The sequence below is a fragment of the Camelus ferus genome, chromosome 13 (assembly GCF_009834535.1).
Source record: "Camelus ferus isolate YT-003-E chromosome 13, BCGSAC_Cfer_1.0, whole genome shotgun sequence".
NCBI lineage: Eukaryota > Metazoa > Chordata > Mammalia > Artiodactyla > Camelidae > Camelus > Camelus ferus.
Genome location: NC_045708.1, coordinates 33,055,765 through 33,074,362, shown reverse-complemented (window position 1 = coordinate 33,074,362; position 18,598 = coordinate 33,055,765). Strand labels below are relative to the sequence as shown.

The window sequence follows — 18,598 nt, the reverse complement described above, 5'->3', positions numbered from 1 at the left end:
ATATGCCCATGATAAGAACACAAAAATACTTTCCTATATTTTATTTCTAGATGCTTTATGGTTTTAGCCTGTATGTTTAGGTCTATGATTCATTTTGAATTAACTCTGCAGTAATATATGAGATGGGGTTAAGGCTCATTTTTTTCCCACAAGGACATTCACTGATTCCAGCACCATATATTGAAAACACTATCTTTTCCCCAACAGATTGCTTTGGCATCTCTGTTGAAAATCAAACCATAAATAGAATGGTCTACTTATGCCTCTCTACTGTACTCTATTGTTCTCTTTCTTCACCCAATGCCAGCACCACATTTTCTTGATTATGTAGCTTTATATCAAGTATTGAAGTCAGATCATGTGGCCCTTCAACTTTGTTCTTTTTCAAGATTGCTTTGGATATTCTAGATTCTTTACATTTGCATATAAATTTTAGACCTGCTTTAATCACTCTCAGCAATGTTTCATAGTCTTCAGCAAAAAGATCTTGTCCTTTTATTGGTAAGCTTACATCTAAGATATTTTTGAAGCTATTGTAAATGAAATCTTTATTTCATTTCCCAATTGCCTGCTTCTAGTATAGGAATGCAATCAATTTTTGCATATTGACTATATATCCTACAACTTAAATTCATTATTAGTTGTAATGACTGTTTTGCAGATTCCTTAGGATTTTTCTGTATAAACAAACATGTTCTCTAGAAACAAAGAGTTTTATTTCTTTCCACTTGCTAGGACTGTTTGTGGTAGACATCCTCGCCTTGTTTTTCATTTGATCATGGGGGGAAAGAGTTCAACACTTTACTACTAAAAATGATGTTAGCTGTAGCCTTTTCATAAACAACTTTTATCAAATTGATAAAGTTCCTTTCTATTCCTAATTTGTTTAGAGTTTTTATCATTAGTGGGTATTGATTTTGCCAAGTACTTTCTCTGCATATATACTAAAATAATCATATGGTTTTTCTCCTCTATTCTGTTAATGTGGTGAATTACAGTGATTGATTTTTCCAATATTAGACTAATCTTGCATTTCTGGGTTAAACCCAACATTCTCAAATACACTGTTAGATTATCTTCACTAATATTTTATTAATGATTTTTGCACTTATGTTGATAAGGGATAATGGTCTCCAATTTTCTTTTATTATAATGTCTTTGTCAGATTTTGGTATCACAATTATGCCAGTCTCCTAAAACTGGCCAAAACATGTTCCCGCTTCCTCTATTTTCTGAAAGAGTTTATGTAAGATTGGTGTTATATCACAAATAAAATCATCTAGGGTCTGAGCGCTTTTATTTAGAATGTTTGCCTCTATGTTAATAAATAAATTGGACTATTTACTTTTTCTTCTCAAACTGTCCTTGTCAGTTTTGGCATTACGGTTATACTCTCCTCATAAAATGTGCCAGGAGAGTGTGTTCTCTTTTTCTATTTTCTGAAACAATCTATGTAAAACTGGGAATATCATTCTTTGAACCTACATGATACAGTTCTGGCTTCTTGAATAGTTTATATAGATCACATGAGATGGACTATATTTGAAGGCAACAATAATAAACAAAGACTCTGTAAAATCCATGTGTGCCCCTCTTTGAACCCCTTTTACACAAGGAAATGCATCCATGGAAATCATCCCTTCTGTATTCCTTACTGACTCCTTGCACCTGTGCAAAAGCCTGCATTTGCAGGATGGGTGCCCAGGGCTCCAGATCAGTACATTCTGTGCCAAGCTTTCTGGTACCATAAAGACAGACTTAAGGCAAAGTGGAACAAGAAGTGGTCTCCAATCAGATAAAGGTAGTTCAAGGAACAATGACTTCCCAGTCTTCCCTTTTCCAGGGAATATTCATAGCAAGCTCAGGAAGAAAGCTGCACAATCAGGAAATCTGGCTGAGGTAAGAAGAGCACACACTTAGGCAAGTAACTATAAATTCTCTGGCTCGTCATTTTCCCTTAGGAACTAGGATGGTAATATCTGACAACACAACATCAGAAGAAGCCTGTCCCATTCGGCCGCCTCTGATCTACTAGTCATCTCTTGACTCTCCATATTCTTCACGATTTCTGCTTAGCATTCTGAGTACATTCAAGTCTATCCCACCTAGAGATAAGAAAAAAATTTCCACTCTTTTGTCTTGGCCGCTGACATGCCATTTAGACTAAGGAAGACCTGGGAACTTGGTCACGTGAGCCACGGCCACATAGGCAAACACCGGAAGCACCAGGAGGCTGGGGTAATGCTGGTGGCATGCATCACCACAGGATCAACATCAACATATATCACCCAGGATACTCTGGGAAAGTTGGTATGAGGCATTATCACTTAAAGAGGAACCAGAGCTTCTGCTCAACTGTCAATCTTGATAAATTGTGGCCCCTGTCAGTGAGCAGACACAAGTAAACGCTGCCAAGAGCAAGACTAGAGTGGCTTCTATCACTGACATGGTGCAATCGGGCTACTACAAAGTTCTGGGGAAGGGAAAGCTCCCTGAACAGCCTGTCATCGTGAAGGCCAAATTCTTCAGCAGAAGAGCTGAGGAAAAGATTAAGGGTGTGGATGGGGCCTGTGTCCTGGTAGCTTGAATCCTATGGTGGGAGATTCATTATGTTATCAAGTGGATGGGAGGGAGGGAGAGAGGGAGAGAAAAAGCGAGGGAGGGAAGGAAAGAGAAAAAATTTTCCTTTAGTTACTAAACACCCCTCTTCAACTACTGCCAATTCTATTTTCTTTTCACAGCCACACTTCTTTAATGAGCTGTCCACATTCACTGCCTCCAATGTCTCACCTCCTATTTTCTTCAACACACTGCAGATATCCTCAGACCTTACTACCCGACTTGAGCCATTCTTGCCAGGTTACCAGTGGTCTCCACATAAAGAAGCCCCATTGCATTTTCAGTCCACCATTTCTTTTTGGGTTTTGACTGCTCAGCAGCATCTTGACCATATCATTCATTCTTCTGTCTTGAAAGACTGTTCTATCCACGAAACAACATTCTCCTGTTTTATGTTTTATCACCACTTAAACACCTTTGCAGGCTCTTCCTTCATCACCTTAGATGCTTACAAGTTGACTGTCCTTAAAGCTCTGCCTGGAAACTCTCCTCTCTACACACATCTTACAGACGACACCCATATTTGTATCTTCATCCCAGATCTCTCTTCAACTATATAGTTGTATACAGTCTTATATACAATCACCTTGACCTCAATATGTCTGAAAACTCAACTTATCTTTCTATTCAATCTTGTTCCTTCTCTGTTTTCCATTTTGGTGATGGTACCTCCAAACCCAGAGTCATTCTTGATTCTTCAAGTTCTCTCACCCAACTATTCATCAAGTCTTGCTGATGCTACCTCAAAATATCTATCTTCAATCTGTCAATTTCACTTTATCTCCACTGCCATGTCCCCTAGTCCAAGTCAGCATCACCCTATAACATTCTCCTAACTGATGTCACTCTAATTTAGCTTTGTTCCCCTTGATTCCTAAAGTTACATGAATGTAAATATCAAGTAATAAGTATCTATTTTCTAAATGATAATATATGAGTTTAATAAGTGCTGCAGTCAAAAATACCTTTTTAAAATGCAAAACTAATTGGGTGATTTCTCTTCTTAGAAGTCCTCAATGAATAGTCTGAAATCCTTTCTGTAGCCTACAGAGCACTACCTAGCTGCTACTGCCTACCTCTCTAGCGTCATTTGCACAATTCTCCAGTCTTGTTGGAGTTTCGATCTTTCAGAGGGCTTCATGGGTATTGTCCTCTCTGCCTGGAATAGTTTTCCTTTGTTCTCTTTATACATTCTTGGACCTTAGCTTAAAACTCATTTCCTCTGGGAAGAGCTCCCTACACATAGTTTCCCCAGCCTTCCTCTATATAATTCCAACAATTTACTGTAATTAGTTGCTTAATTTTCTGTTTTCTGGGGCTGACTGTCAGCTAGAGGAGCAGAGATCAGTATTGCTCATCTCTGACATTACTAGCAACCAGCACAATACTTGACCTAATAGGTACCAAATGAATGATGAATAAATTAATGAATCAATAACATAAGTAAATAATACTTAACTATTATCACTATCATCATTATAAGGCTCATAATAGGGTCTTGCTCATTTGGAGTTATGGTGATGAAAATTGTCAACTGCAATTAGGTTAGAAAAAGAGGCGTAATTTACTGGAGAAAGGATATACTCTTCTATCACTTATGTTATTTACTGACATTCTTCAGGCTGGTTGCTATTTCACGATCGTCAAGAAAAAAAAATGCTTTCAGGAGAGGGGGAAAAAATTACTAAGGAAATCCACTTTTATACCATTTACTAAGTGGCCTTAGAAGGACCATTATTCCCCAAATACAAGCATCTACTCAGCTCTGGCAGCAAGCAATCTGCTGGGATGCATAAAAAACTCCCTTTCCTGTGTAGCAAATGTACCATTACTACTGCTCTGGGCATCATGGTGTTTTAACTCCACTTATTCACACTTGAGTGCGAGTGTATCTCGAGGTCAGGAGCCAAAGGGGAAATCAGTATATATGTAGCTATGGTGCTCCTATGAAACTCAAATGTGTTTCACTCCTCTTGCTCCATTAAATTCATATGTCATCACCCTGAGAACAGGGCCCCATGACAGAGTATTTACATTATACAATAATATTAAGAAACATGGGAAAAGAGTACAAAATTTGAAGTTTAGAAAACCAGGCTCATATTATGTCTCAATAACATATAACTTGTGTGGCCTAGGATTTCACCTACTTCTAAGGCTTGTATATAGTACTTATAAAGGTCAAATAAAACAACGTATATGAAAGTATTTTGTTCTGTAAATTGTGACACGGATGACATGTGTTGTTCTCATAAGAGTCTGAAGAACAGTAAAAACAGCATGATGATCCTACATGGCATAAAGAACTCAAGGCTCAGAGTCAAAAAAGAAAAAAAAATTAAACACAGTTCTACTACTTACTCTGCTCATAAATCCCAGTCAGTTATTAAACTTTTCTTAATCTTACTTTTCTTATTTGCACACCTGAGATAAAAATACTTACTTCGCCTATTTCATGCAAGTTGTCCCAAGGCTAGAATAAGAAAATACATTTAAAAGCTTAAGGTTTTCATATAAAAAGATGCTCCATATCATATGTATCAAGGAAATGTAAATCAAAATAATAATAGGATAGCACTACACATCTATAGGAATGGCCAAAATCTGGAACATTGACAACATGAAATGCTGGTGAGGACATGGAGCAACAGGAACTCTCATACATTGCTGGTGGGAATGCACAATGGTACAGCCACTTTGGAAGATAGTTTGGCAGCGTCTTACAAAACCAAACATACTCTTATTCTACATATTTGTGCTCCTTGGTATTTACCTGAAGGAGCTGAAAACTTATACCCACACAAAAACCTGCACACAGAGGTTTACAGCAGCTTTATACATAATTGCCAAAACTTCAGAACAATTAAGATATCCTTCAGCAGGTAAATGGATAAATAAACTGTGGTACCTCCAGACAATGGAGTATTATTCAATAGTAAAAAGAACTGAGCTATCGAGCCATGAAGAGGTATGGAGGAAAGTTAAATGCGTATTACTAAGTGAAAGAAGCCAATCCGGAAAGGCTACATTCTGTATGATTCCAACTATGTAACATACCAGAAGAGGTAAAACATGGACCCAGTAAAAAGATAAGTGGTTGCCAGGGGTGGGGGCAGGGGGAGATGGACAGCTACACCACAGAGGAATTTTAGGGCAGTGCAAATACTCTATATGATATTACAATAATAAATATGTGTCATTATACATTTATTCCAACCCACAGAATGTGTATGAATCCTAAAGTAAAGGTGAGGGTATAGCTCAGTGATAGAGTGCGTGCCTAGCATGCACAAGGTCCTGCGTTCAATCCCCAGTGCCTCTATTTAAAATAAATAAACCTAATTACCTGCCCCCTATCAAAAAAAAAAACAACCCAAAAAATTTTTTAAAAATAAAAAAGCAAAATAAAGTGAACTAAGGCCTTTGGGTAGTGATGATGTGCCAAAGTAGGTTCTTTCTTAGTAAAAAAAAACAAAAAAAAACTGTACCATTCTGGTAAGTGATACTGATAACAGGGGAGGCCATGCATGTGTCGGAGCAAGGAGTATATGGCAAATATCTGTACCTTTCTCTCAGTTTTGTTGTAAACCTAAAACTGCTCTTAAAAAAATATAAAGTCAAGTCTTAAAAAAAAAAATCCTCTCCCATCCCCACAAAAGGAAAGTTTAGGGTTTGGATTATCATTAATAATAAGGAGTTGCATTTTTCTAATCTGACCCACCTTGCTCCATTGAGCAGCAAGGCTCAATGGCTAATGTATGAATTGCTATTCTCCAAATACTAACTGTGCTCCCAAAACTCAAGGATATATTGTTTAGAGTCTCTAAAATTGCATTATTACCATTGTGGATCCCTCAAATTGACATATTTTGACACTGTCTGCTGAAAATGGTATTTCCTTTTTTTCTCAAACTACATTCTGAAGTTGCAAAGAAAGCTGTATATACTAAATTCTAGAGAAATAACCGTTCACTCCCTTTCACTTGTCCATAAAACAAACTTTTAAAGACATACATACAAAATAAAATGGTGCTGTTCATATGAGGAATCACTGTCTACGTGCATTACTCATTATTCACAATGACTAAACCCATAAAATATTTCCAAAGAAAAAACAAAGGCCAAGTGTCCAAAGGCAATAACTACTACCCCCACAAGTAAATATGCAAGCCAAGAGTCACAAGGCTGGTGTTTGTCTTTTATATCAACAGCCTGGAGATGACTGGGTCAAAGCTATCTCTGCCTGAGGCAGATTCCATCCTGAGCACATTTTCTATTTGAATTCTCACTTTATTTATGTATTCATTCACTCCTTTTCCACTGAGTAGCAGCACTCTTCCAGAAAAGGAAATTAACAGGCTCCAAGAAACATAACTTTCCACTCCACCGAAAGTGGACAGAGTTGGGTTTTGGAAATAACTTTTCAATTAACATGTAAAAGCAAGGTGTGGGGGCAGGGTTGTGTGTGTGCGTGCAGAAGTGGGGCATTCTCCACCACTGAAAGACTAGATATCTCTTTATAGAGCTTGTATTAAACCCATACAGTGTGACTAAAGTAAATAACACTGTTTGGCGTGGGAGTAGGAGTGGAGAACAAAACTAGGGCCCACTCAATCCATTCCTGATGACAATACCATCCTGTATTTCAGTGTCCCATTGGATGAAAGAAGACAACAAATACTTTGAAACTACTTACTGAAATACACTATAAATGCAGAAAAATGCACATAAGTATATAACTCAAATTTTCACAAACTGAACACACTAGTGTAACCAACAGTCAGATTTTTAAAAAATGAATTATTACTATCAATCCAGAAGCATCCTCACACCCCCTCTTCCAGTCACTACCTACACTCCCCAGGAAAATACCATCTTGATTTCTAAACCTTATAGATCAGTTTTGCTGCTCTGGCACTTTCTTTACATGGAATAGAGAGAATATATTCTTCAGTGTCTAGCACTTGTGTTCAATGTACATCTAATCCAAATCCCAGAGGGCAAATGGTAAATGCAGATGTTACAATATTTGAAGAGATAATGGCTAAGAAGTTTCCAAAATTGGTAACAAAAATGAATACATATATATAGGAAGCATAACATACCCCAAGTAGGATTAATTTTTTAAAAATCCAGACAAGGTAAATGATAGTAATACTGAAAAACATCAAAGCAAAAAAAATCTTAAGAGCCACAGATTAAAATCCATAACCTTCAGTGGAATAACAATTTGAGTATCAGTATATTTCTCAGTAGTAATGATGGAAACCAAAAGATAGCTGAATAACATGTACAAAGTGCAAGAGAAAATGACTATCAACATAAAATTGTGTACCTATACAAACTATCTTTCATGGTCAAAATCATTTAAAACAAAGGCATTTAAATAAATATAAGCATTTATTACCAACATACCTATATTAAAGAAATGTCTAAATGACGTACTTTAGGAAGAAGAAAAATGATCCCAGGAGGAAATCTAAGACCCAAAAAGAATTACTGAGCAAGAAAACTAGTAAACATACTCTTAGTAAGTACCGACTACATACAACAATAAATAGAGATACCTAATTTGAGTAATTTTCTTTAAAGGAAAGAATTTAAATACTAGATAAAAATAGCATGTAAGTTTGGAAGGAGTGATGAGAAGGAAAGTCCTTGTGTTGTTCAGGAGGGGGTTAAAATCTGAATTTGTTCTAACTCATCAGTAGAGTTAGACAAATCAAATAAAAACACAAACCAAAAAACTCTACCAATATTTTTAAATGGCAAAAAAGAAAAGGAGCAGTAAGGCATGGAGGTACAGGACATGGAATATAAGAAATAATACAGCATAAACAAGTTCAGATGTATCAGTTACCCCTAAAAATCTTCACACACAAATTAATCAGTATTGACAGGGAAAAAAAAAAACCCTACTGCATGCCATTTGCAACAGACACAGCAAAAGCAAAATTGCCTGGAAAGGTTAAAATACAGAGATAGTTGGTTTTAGAAAAACTAACAAAACAGATAAACTTCTACTACTGATCATGAAAAAAGGAAAGTATGAACACCCAATATCAGAAATACAAAGAAGGATATAAGAACAGATTCAGCAAAGGTTGTTAAAAAGGTAAAAAAATAAAATAAATATTTTTTCTCAATAAACAGACAAAATGAAAAAACTTCAATAAATACATACCTTACCAAAACTACCTGAAGATAAAACAGGAAGCTTAGATTAAATATATGACCACTTTTTAAAAACTGTGAATCACAGATAATGCCTGAATTGGGTTTAAACCCAAAATTCAAGAGTGGTTATATAATAGAAAAAAATGTTATAAACCTCACATAAATTAATAAGGGAGAGGGTATATATAGCTCAGTGGTAGAGTGTGTGCCTGGCATGCATGAGGTCCTGGGTACAATCCCCAGTACCTTTATTAAATAAAAAAACAAACCTAATTACCTCTCCACCCCCCAAAAAAGTTAAAAAAATTAATTAATGTAGAAAAATTACTATAATCTCAAATTATATAGAAAGGAAACACATCAAGCAAGTACCAACTTATTAAAAAAAAAGTAACAGCAGAGAATCGAGGGAACAGAGATCTTCAAGACATTAAAAAAAGAAAAGGGGAAAAACTAAAAATGACAGAGATCTTTAGATTGAAACATAAATGCTGCAAACTCAAATACTTTCACGGGCCAAAAGTATTATAACATAGTTCATCAAATCTGAAAAACTATTAATTTCAGGCGATGCCATTATTTTTGGTATCGGGAAAATTTTTTTAAAGCAGAACAAAATAATCACTGCCAATTAAAACATAACACACAATCAAAAGTAGCACACCACAATTTCAGAGCTGTTAAAAAGTAGAAAGAGGGGAGCCTTAGAAATGATGGAATGGGAAATGGGAAAGGGTTGGCAAGGACTATATTCGTCAATTTTTCTTGAAATCTCCAAAATTAGCCAAATAAAACTACAGGAACTGGTTTGCAGACCTTCAAATTGTGATCCTGATTCACACAGGAGAATACAAGAATCTAATTCAGAGATGATAAGGGACTGAAATTTTAGAATATCTTCAGATTTCTAAGCGAAACAACTCCATGAACAAAAATATGTGGGGCTTAGGGAAAAGATGTTGTTAAAATAGAGCAAAGTCCAGGAAGCAAGAGAACTCTAAAGATCTGAAGCTGTCTCGATTATCCTTTTCTGCAGACATGCTGAAATTCTCCAAGACAGCTGCTACATGGGGATGATGATCAAAAGGTTGACAGGTAGAGAAAGAGGAGAATGACACTCAAGAATGGGAAAATACCAGAAAAGATGAATAAATGTGGAAAAAATAAACTAAAAAAGAAGTCTGGTTTGGCTGTAACATAGAATATGAGTATACTACAGAGAGAGAGAGAGAAAAGAAGGTACGTGAATAAATCACTCAATTTTCAAAGCCATCTAATTTACTGACATGATGAAAATATTTAGTGGTACTAAGGACTGATGATACAAATTGCAGTTTTTCTTTATTTTTCTTTATCAAACGTCCCACAGAAAGAATAACAAAATTAAGAATATCAGGAGGAAGTCATTAGGTTACATGTTAATTCATAAGTAGTTATCTTTTTGAAAATGAAGTAACTTTCAAAAAGAATGTTTGATAGAAATAGACTTACAGATATAGAGAACTTATGATTACCAGGGGTTAAAGAGGGTAGAAACAGATAAACTGGGAATTCAAAAACTACCCCTCTTGAAGAGTCATGGAAATGTTAGCTATCTTGATTGTGGTGGTGGTTTCATGGGTGTCTATGTCTAACAAAATTCATCAAATTGTACATCTGAAATATGTGTAGTTTGCTGTACAGGAACCATACCACAACAAAGGTGCTAAAAAAAAAAAAAGAATGTTTGAAATCTAGCTGGTTCTTGAAGATTTTGTTTTTAAGGACGAAAATCTAAACTGAATTGGGTTTTCTACAATGCTCATAATTTATTAGGATAGTCATCATTTTCAAAATTAAAAAGCACTCTCAAGAAAGCTTTGTCAACAATAATACTTCACAGTATGCACTATGCTTTCATATGTTTTCCAAAATAATTAAGTACCCCTGAATGATGGCACTTTTAAGCACGTTCACTTTTGAACATCAAAGGCAGAAAAGCAGGGAAGAACCATTACATGGTTTTGCCTGAAGGCAATAATTTTATCAGCACAGTATATTCTCAGTTCAGAATCTGGGCTCTTATACAATGAAGACCAATTACTTTGTCTGCCTTATAGGCAAATACTTAATGTGGAAATGATGGCACTAACACAGTTGATAATAAAATTTTGTTTATGGTGACTAGTCAGTTGGCCTTTCAAAGTTAAAATAAAATAATCCCCCATAAAGTTGACTGGAAAATAGGGCAAATATAAAAGCACCTTCTTCCATTCACAAGGAACTGCAACCTCAAATATGCCTCACTGTAGATGCTCCAAAAGCAGCAGTAGGATAAGAGCCAATTTTTATCATATGGAAGACCCAAACCTCAACTGCTCTTCAAGTAAAATGATGTCAATTCCTACACAGGGTGGAGACTCCTCCAGTTTAAAGGAAAAATGCTCACACGTAGTCTCCCCAATGTCTAAAAGGACCTAGGGATGCTGCTGAAGCATGTGAATGTGCAGGCTAAAACCACAAAAGATCTTTTTCTAATAAGTAAGAAGCCAGCTTGAGAAAGAGGCAATATACTGCAGAGAACCTGAGCAAAAGACTCTAGATTACTCAACTATGAAAGCTATCATCCAACCTCTGGACTTCCATATTTGTGAGCCAATACATTTCTTTAATATTTAAGCCACTCAGAGTCAAATCTTCTGTTACTTTCATTTCACAGTATCTTCAACTATATACATCTGTAGCCCAGATTTTTACAAGTTGTCTGTCCTTGAGGAGGTTACTGATCTTCTCATATCTGAAAAAATGCCAATCAGAAAATCCCCCACTGCCTCTACTGCAATCACGCCCTTCCAATCCATTAGATTTTCTTGTCTTCTGGGCCACAATTGTCTCATAGTTGATTCTCCTGCTGTAGCCCTTGCCTCTAGTCTACTCTCAACATGACAGTGGAATACAGAAAGGGAGGCACTGATACACTCATTAACATATACGCACCAATACAGGAGCACCTAAATATACAAAGTAAATTCTAACAGACATAAAAGTAGAAACTGATAATAATACAGTAATAGTAGGGGGCTTTAATACCCCAGTTACATCAATGGACAGATCAGCCAGACAGAAAATCAACAAGGCAACAGTGGTCTTGAATGACACAACAGACCAGTTGGATTTAATGAATATCTACAGGACATTACATCCAAAAACATTCTTTTCAAGTGCACATGGAATGTTCTCCAGGATAGATCACTTGTTAGGCCAGAAAATGAGACTTAACCAATTTAAGATGATAGAAATTATATCAAGCACTTTTTCTGACCACAACAGTATGAAACTAGAAACCAATTACAGAAAGAAAATAGAGAAAAGAACAGACATGTGGAGACTAAACAACATGCTGCTAAAAAGCCAATAGGTAAATGAAGAAATCAAAGAGAAATCAGAAAACACCTCAAGACAAATGAAAATGGAAACACAATACTCCAAAACTATGGGATGCAGCAAAAGCAGTTCTAAGAAGGAAGTTTATGGCAATGTGGGCCTTCCGCAAGAAAAAAAATCCCAACCTACTACTGGAAGGAATTAGGAAGAGAAGAAATAAACAAGGCCAAAGTCAACAAAAGGAAGGAAATAATAAAGATCAGTGAGGAAATAAACAGAGATAAAAAGTCCAATCGAAAAGTTCAATGAAAGCAAGGGCTGGTTTTTTTGAAAAGATAAACAAAATTGATAAACCTTAGCCAGCTCATTAAGAAAAGAGAGAGGACCCAAATAAAACGAAATAAGAAACAAAAGAGGAGAAATAACAGATACCACAGAGATACAAAAATAAAAATCAAAAGCTAATACTACAGTTATATGCCAAATTGGACAACCTAAAAGAAATGGACAAATTTCTAGAAATATTCAAACTGCCAAGACTGAATCAAAAAGAAACAGATAATTTGAACAGACTAATCACTAGTAGTGAAATCGAATTTGTAAAAAGAAAAGAAAACAAAAACAAAAACAAAAAAACATACAAAAAAAAACTCCTAGCAAACAAAAATCCAGGACCAGAGTTTCACAGGAGAATTCTACCAAACATAAAGAACTAATATCTATCCATCTCAAACTTTTCCAAAAAACTGGAGAAGACAGAACACTCCCAAATTCATTCTACAAGGGACAATTACCCAGATACCAAAATCAGACAAAGACACTACTGGAAAAAAAAAAAAAAGGAAAAAAAATTACAGGCCAATATCTTTGATAAATATAGATGTAAAAGTCCTCAATAAAACATTAGCAAACCAAATGTAACAATATATAAAAAGGACTACACACCATAATCAAGTTGGATTTATTCCAGGGACATAAGGATGGTTCAATATATGCAAATCTTTTAATATGATACACTGCAACAAAAGGAAGGATAAAAATCGCATGATCATGCCAATAAATGTAGAAAAAGCATTTGACAAAATTCAACATCCATTAATAATAAAAACTCATGCCAAAGAGGTAACATATCTCAACATAAAGGAGGCCATTTGTGACAAAGCCACAGTAAACATCATACTCAAGAGTGAAAAGTTGAAATGAAAGCCTTTCCTCTAAGTTCAGGAACAAGACAGGGATGCCCACTCTTGCCACTTCTATTTAACATAGTAATGGAAGTCCTGGTCACAGTAATCAGACTGAAAAAAGAAATAAAAGGCATCCAAATTGGAAGAGAAGAAGTAAAACCATCACTATTTGCAGGTGACATATTTTATATAGAAAACCCTAAAGTCTCCACCAAAATTCTATTAGGACCACAAAATGAATTCAGCAAAGTTGCAGGACATACCATTAATATTCAGAAATCTGTTGCATTTCTATATGCTAATAATGAAACATCAGAAAGAGAAAGTAAAAAAAGAAAAAAAAATCCCATTTAAAATTACACCAAAAAGAATTTAAATACCTAGGAACAAACTTAACCAAAGAGGTAGAATATCATACTCTGAAAACTATAAAACATTAATTAAGGAAACCGAAGATGATACAAAGAAATGGAAAGCTATCCTGTGCGCCTGGATTGGAAGAATCAACTCTGTTAAAATGGCCATGTAACCCAAAGCAATCTACAGATTTCATGCAATCCCTATCAAAATAACCATTTTTCATAGAACTAGAACAAATAACCCTAAAATTATATGGAACCACAAAAGACCTCAGACTGCCAAAGCAATCTTGAGAAAATAGAATAAAGGTGGAGGTATAACCCTCCCAGGCTTCAGGCTATGCTACAAAGCTATAGTAGTCAAAACAGTATGGTATTAACACAAAAACAGATACATAGCTCAATAGTACAGAATAGAGAGCCCAGGAATAAACCCATACACCTACGGTCAATTAATCTATGACAAAGGAGTAAGAATATACAATGGAGGACAGTGTCTTCAATAAATGATGCTGGGAAAACTGGACAGCTACATGTAAAACAATGAGATTAGAACGTTTCCTCACACGCTATATACGAAAATAAACTCAAAATGGATTAAAGATCTAAATGCAAGACCTGAAACCTTAAAACTCCTAGAAGAGAACATAGGTAGAACACTCTCTGACATAAATTGTAGCAATATTTTTTTTGGATCTGTCTCTTAAGGCAAAAGAAATAAAAGCAAAAATAAACACATGGGACCTAAACTTGAAAGCGCTTTCGCACAGCAAAGGAAGCCACTGACAAAATGAAACAACAGCCTATGGAATGGGAGAAAATATTTGCAAATGACTGATAAGGAGTTAATATCCAAAATATATGAACAGCTTATACAACTCAATATCAAAAACACAGACAACTCAATCAAAAATTAGGAAAGACAGATATTTTTCCAAAGAAGACATAATGACTGCTAACAGGCACATGAAAAAATGTGCAGGATCACTGATCATTAGAGAAATGCAAATCAAGACAACAATGAGATATCATCTCAGACCTGTCAGAATGGCTATCATCAAAAAGTCTACAAATAACAAGTGTTGGAGAGGATGTAGAGAAAAGGGAACCCTCATTTACTGTTGGTGGTAATGTAAATTTGTGTAGCCACTATGGAACACAGCATAGAAATTCCTCAAAAAACTAAAAATAGAACTACCATATGATCAATCAATTCCACTCCTGGGTATAGGGTATATATCTGGAAAAAACAAAAACATTAATTTGAAAATATACATGCACCTCAATATTCATAGCAGCACTATTTATAATAGCCAAGATATGGAAGCAAACCAAGTGTCCATCAACAGACAAATGGATAAAGATGTGGTGTATATGTGTGTCTATATACACATATACACACACAATGGAACATTACTCAGTCACAAAAAAAGAATGAAATTCTGCCATTTGCAGCAATGTGGATGGACCTAAAGAATATCACACTTTGTGAAATAACTCAGACAGACAAATACTGTATGATATCACTTATACATGGAATCTAAAAAATAATACAAATGAATGTATATACAAAACAGAAACAGACTCAGATACAGAAAACAAATTTGTGGTTACCAAAGGGGAGAGGGAAACGGGGAGGGACAAATTAGGAGTCTGGAATTAACAGAGACAAACTATTACGTGTAAAATATATCTGCAACAAGGATACATTGTATAGTACAGGGAATTACAGTCATTATTTTGTAGTAACTTTTAACGGAGTATAACCTGTAAAAATACTGAATCACTCACTATGCTGTACACCTGAAACTAAGATCATGTTGTAAATCAACTATACTTCAATTAAAAAAAATATTTTTAAGGAAGGCATTGAGAGTTTTTCAAAATTTGACCATGCTTATTATATAGCTAGAATGCGGCAGAACTGTAATTTCACCCATCTTCTGTTCCTTCTTTAAATTTGCCTATGCCTGAAAATGCAGATAATACCTACTTGTCATCAACGTCATGAAGCCTGATTGAGATAACGTATAATCTAACAATGTAGGAGACAGAACAGGCACACAATGAACGCACCATTTACTATACTGACACCTCCCAGGAAACCTGGCAAAGAAAGGTGGAGGATCAAAGTAGGCTGCATCTTGGTTGATTTTCTGGAAAATTTTCAGGAAGTCTAACTTATTCACCAAAAAGCTGTTACTAGAGCCCAGACATTCATTTGACTTTTTCTAAATGTTCTAATCTGAGATTACTCGTACCACTGGGTACACTTTAGCATTTGTGTGTTTATGTACATAAATCTAACTTCTAAAGTTTTACAAAACAATTTACCTGTTTAAAACAAACAATCTAAACTGCTTTTCAAGCACTACTTCTCTTTCAAAATGCTCCATTGTAGTCTTCTGGAGAATAAACTTGAAAGTAATTTTTTTTTTAATGGGGAGAGGGAAAGGAGGCTGTAAGAAAACACTTTCCAGTGCTATGTAATCTGGCAATTTGGAACTCCTGCTGGAGAGAAACAAAGACTCGAGAGGAAGGGCATCAGAAAACAGGGTAGCAGATACTAGTGACTGACTGAGTCACTGGAGAGAAAATAAACTGATTTAACACAAAACAGGCACAATAATTGAAAATATTTCCCATTTATCAAGCAGAATTCCCTTTATGAATCCTGGCAACTAGAGAGAAATAAAGATATAAATAGGCAATGCAATTAAATGTGCTTAAAGAGCTGGCCATTTTTCATTAACAGCTACTTGAACATACATCACTATTTATGAGGTCTTCTGAGTACTTTCTAACTATTTCTCAAAATACTCCAAGACATCAAATAACGAATCTCATGGAACCAATTATTGTAAAAGGAGAAATCAAAATAAGGCATTGACTTTGAAAGTCTGGTCATACTGGACAACTGCTGAAGATTCAGTGTGTGCACCCAGTAGGCTCTGAATGTGTAAATGCCATTAACAAGAAGCACAAATAAGAACAACTACAAATACCATAACTTGTTTAAATTTTACCAATCCTATACATTTTCTTTCTGAGCACTTTAGAGAAACCAAAACAATGTTAATTCAGGTTTATTAAAAAGACCCTAGGTACTTTGTCAAAAAAAGTGCTTAACAAATATCAAACAAACAAAAAAATAAGAGAACCAGCAACATTTCATGACAAGAGCTTCACAGGTTGACTGATTGGCTCAGTGTTTTATTATACTGAAATCTTTACTATGTCAATTCTTAAAACATTCAGTGATGAACTAAATGAAGCTGGCTTGTTCTTTATCAATAAGACTAACACAGGATGATCTACTTTACAAAGTAAAAAAAAAAATTAACTATGAAATTTCAGAGTTGTAGTATATACTCTTTTAGTGCTAAAGGTACTCATTAAAACTCAAAGGCTGTCTACCAGTCTATTTTCCTCTCATTGTTATATCACATTTACCTCTTCGTGTGCCAATTATCCAAAACTTAAGGAGGAAAAGGCTACAAAAACAGGTGTCAGATACATGGCTATCACATAGGGTATATGGTATATATGTAGGCACATATTATATACATGTATAAAGTGATAATTTAGAAAAGTTCTTAAAACTATGTGTAGAGTCAAACATATATTACACATATATATGACTTTATTAAGGGAGGGATAGGTGGGGAGACAGGCAGAGTGGTCAAGAACAGAGTATGTTTGCTGTAAACAATCTGTCAGCAATAATGTCTGGTGTCCAAAACTAGGCATGCATCCTGCATAGGTCTGATTTAATTGCTCCGCTCAATATAATGGAAGTAAACCCAGGCAGCATTCTTTTTCCTATCAAAGTAGAAAGGTCTTAGGCGATTTCTCTAATTATAACTATACATAATGGAATAAAGATGAACTTAGTAGCATTCTACCCTGCCTGCCTCAAGTGATTTAAATAAAATTAAATCAGTCTGTGCAATACATTTTCAATAGACAGAGGAAGGAGATCAGTAAAAGGCTTTCTGTTACTCACCTGTAACCCTCTCCTTTGTAGAATACTGGAATCATCCATAATAGATAGCAGACAAGAAAAACCACTCTCCGGAGTCAACTACTAGTGACTACTTGCTTACTGCTGGGTGAAGAGGCAGACAATCAATCCCACTCTCTCTGCTGTGCCTACTAACCACCGCTCCACTAAACCAGCTCTCTCTCGGTCCAGCGTGAGTAGACAATCACTGCCTCACATCAGAGCCACGTCTTTCTTCACAGCAGTCCAGATAAATCTCATCTGAATTACCACCAAAAGGGGGGGGGGGTGCTTTTCATATTTGTTTTTCTCTTCCACACATACCCCTTTGGTTGAAAACATCTGAAGTACTAAGAAAAGGACAAAGGTCCCAGAAAAAAATTCCAATCTTTAATATCCTGACTTCACTGCTTATTAAAAAGGTTTGGCAAACAAAACAAGAGAGTCTCCACCTACAGCTACTAAGCGTATAAAATCCATGTCACGTTTTCCTTTCCAAAAACAAAATCACTCCACAAATGTTTTTTAAAAGATAACAATTTTTCAGAAATACAAAAAAAAAAAAAAACATATTCTGATGCTATCCTGCAGGCTTAGGCTGACATAAAACCAGTTATTGTTTTGACTAAGGCGGCAAAATTCCTTTCATCCTTTGTATAGACAAAGCAAATGTCAGATTCTTTCGATACTGTCACAGACTCTTTTGTTTCTTTATCTCTAGATACACTGGTCTTCACTTCTTGGGCAGTCACGAAAGCCTCTTTCTTCAGGAGCTTAGATCATTGCTAAGGTCAGTTTCCCTGCTCTTTCATGTCCTGGAGGGGGCTTGTGCACGTGTGGTGAGTTCTGAGCATGGACGAACTCATTCATCTATTCATTGCTGGTAGTAC

General features: G+C 35.6%; 1 protein-coding gene and 1 pseudogene across 1 annotated transcript in view; one reads left to right on the top strand and one right to left on the bottom strand.

Annotated features, from left to right (window-relative positions):
* MAST2 (microtubule associated serine/threonine kinase 2) overlaps positions 1-18,598 on the bottom strand; it is a 174,934-nt gene that overhangs the window by 102,161 nt on the left and 54,175 nt on the right.
* On the top strand, positions 1,575-2,910 carry LOC102506276 (annotated as a pseudogene).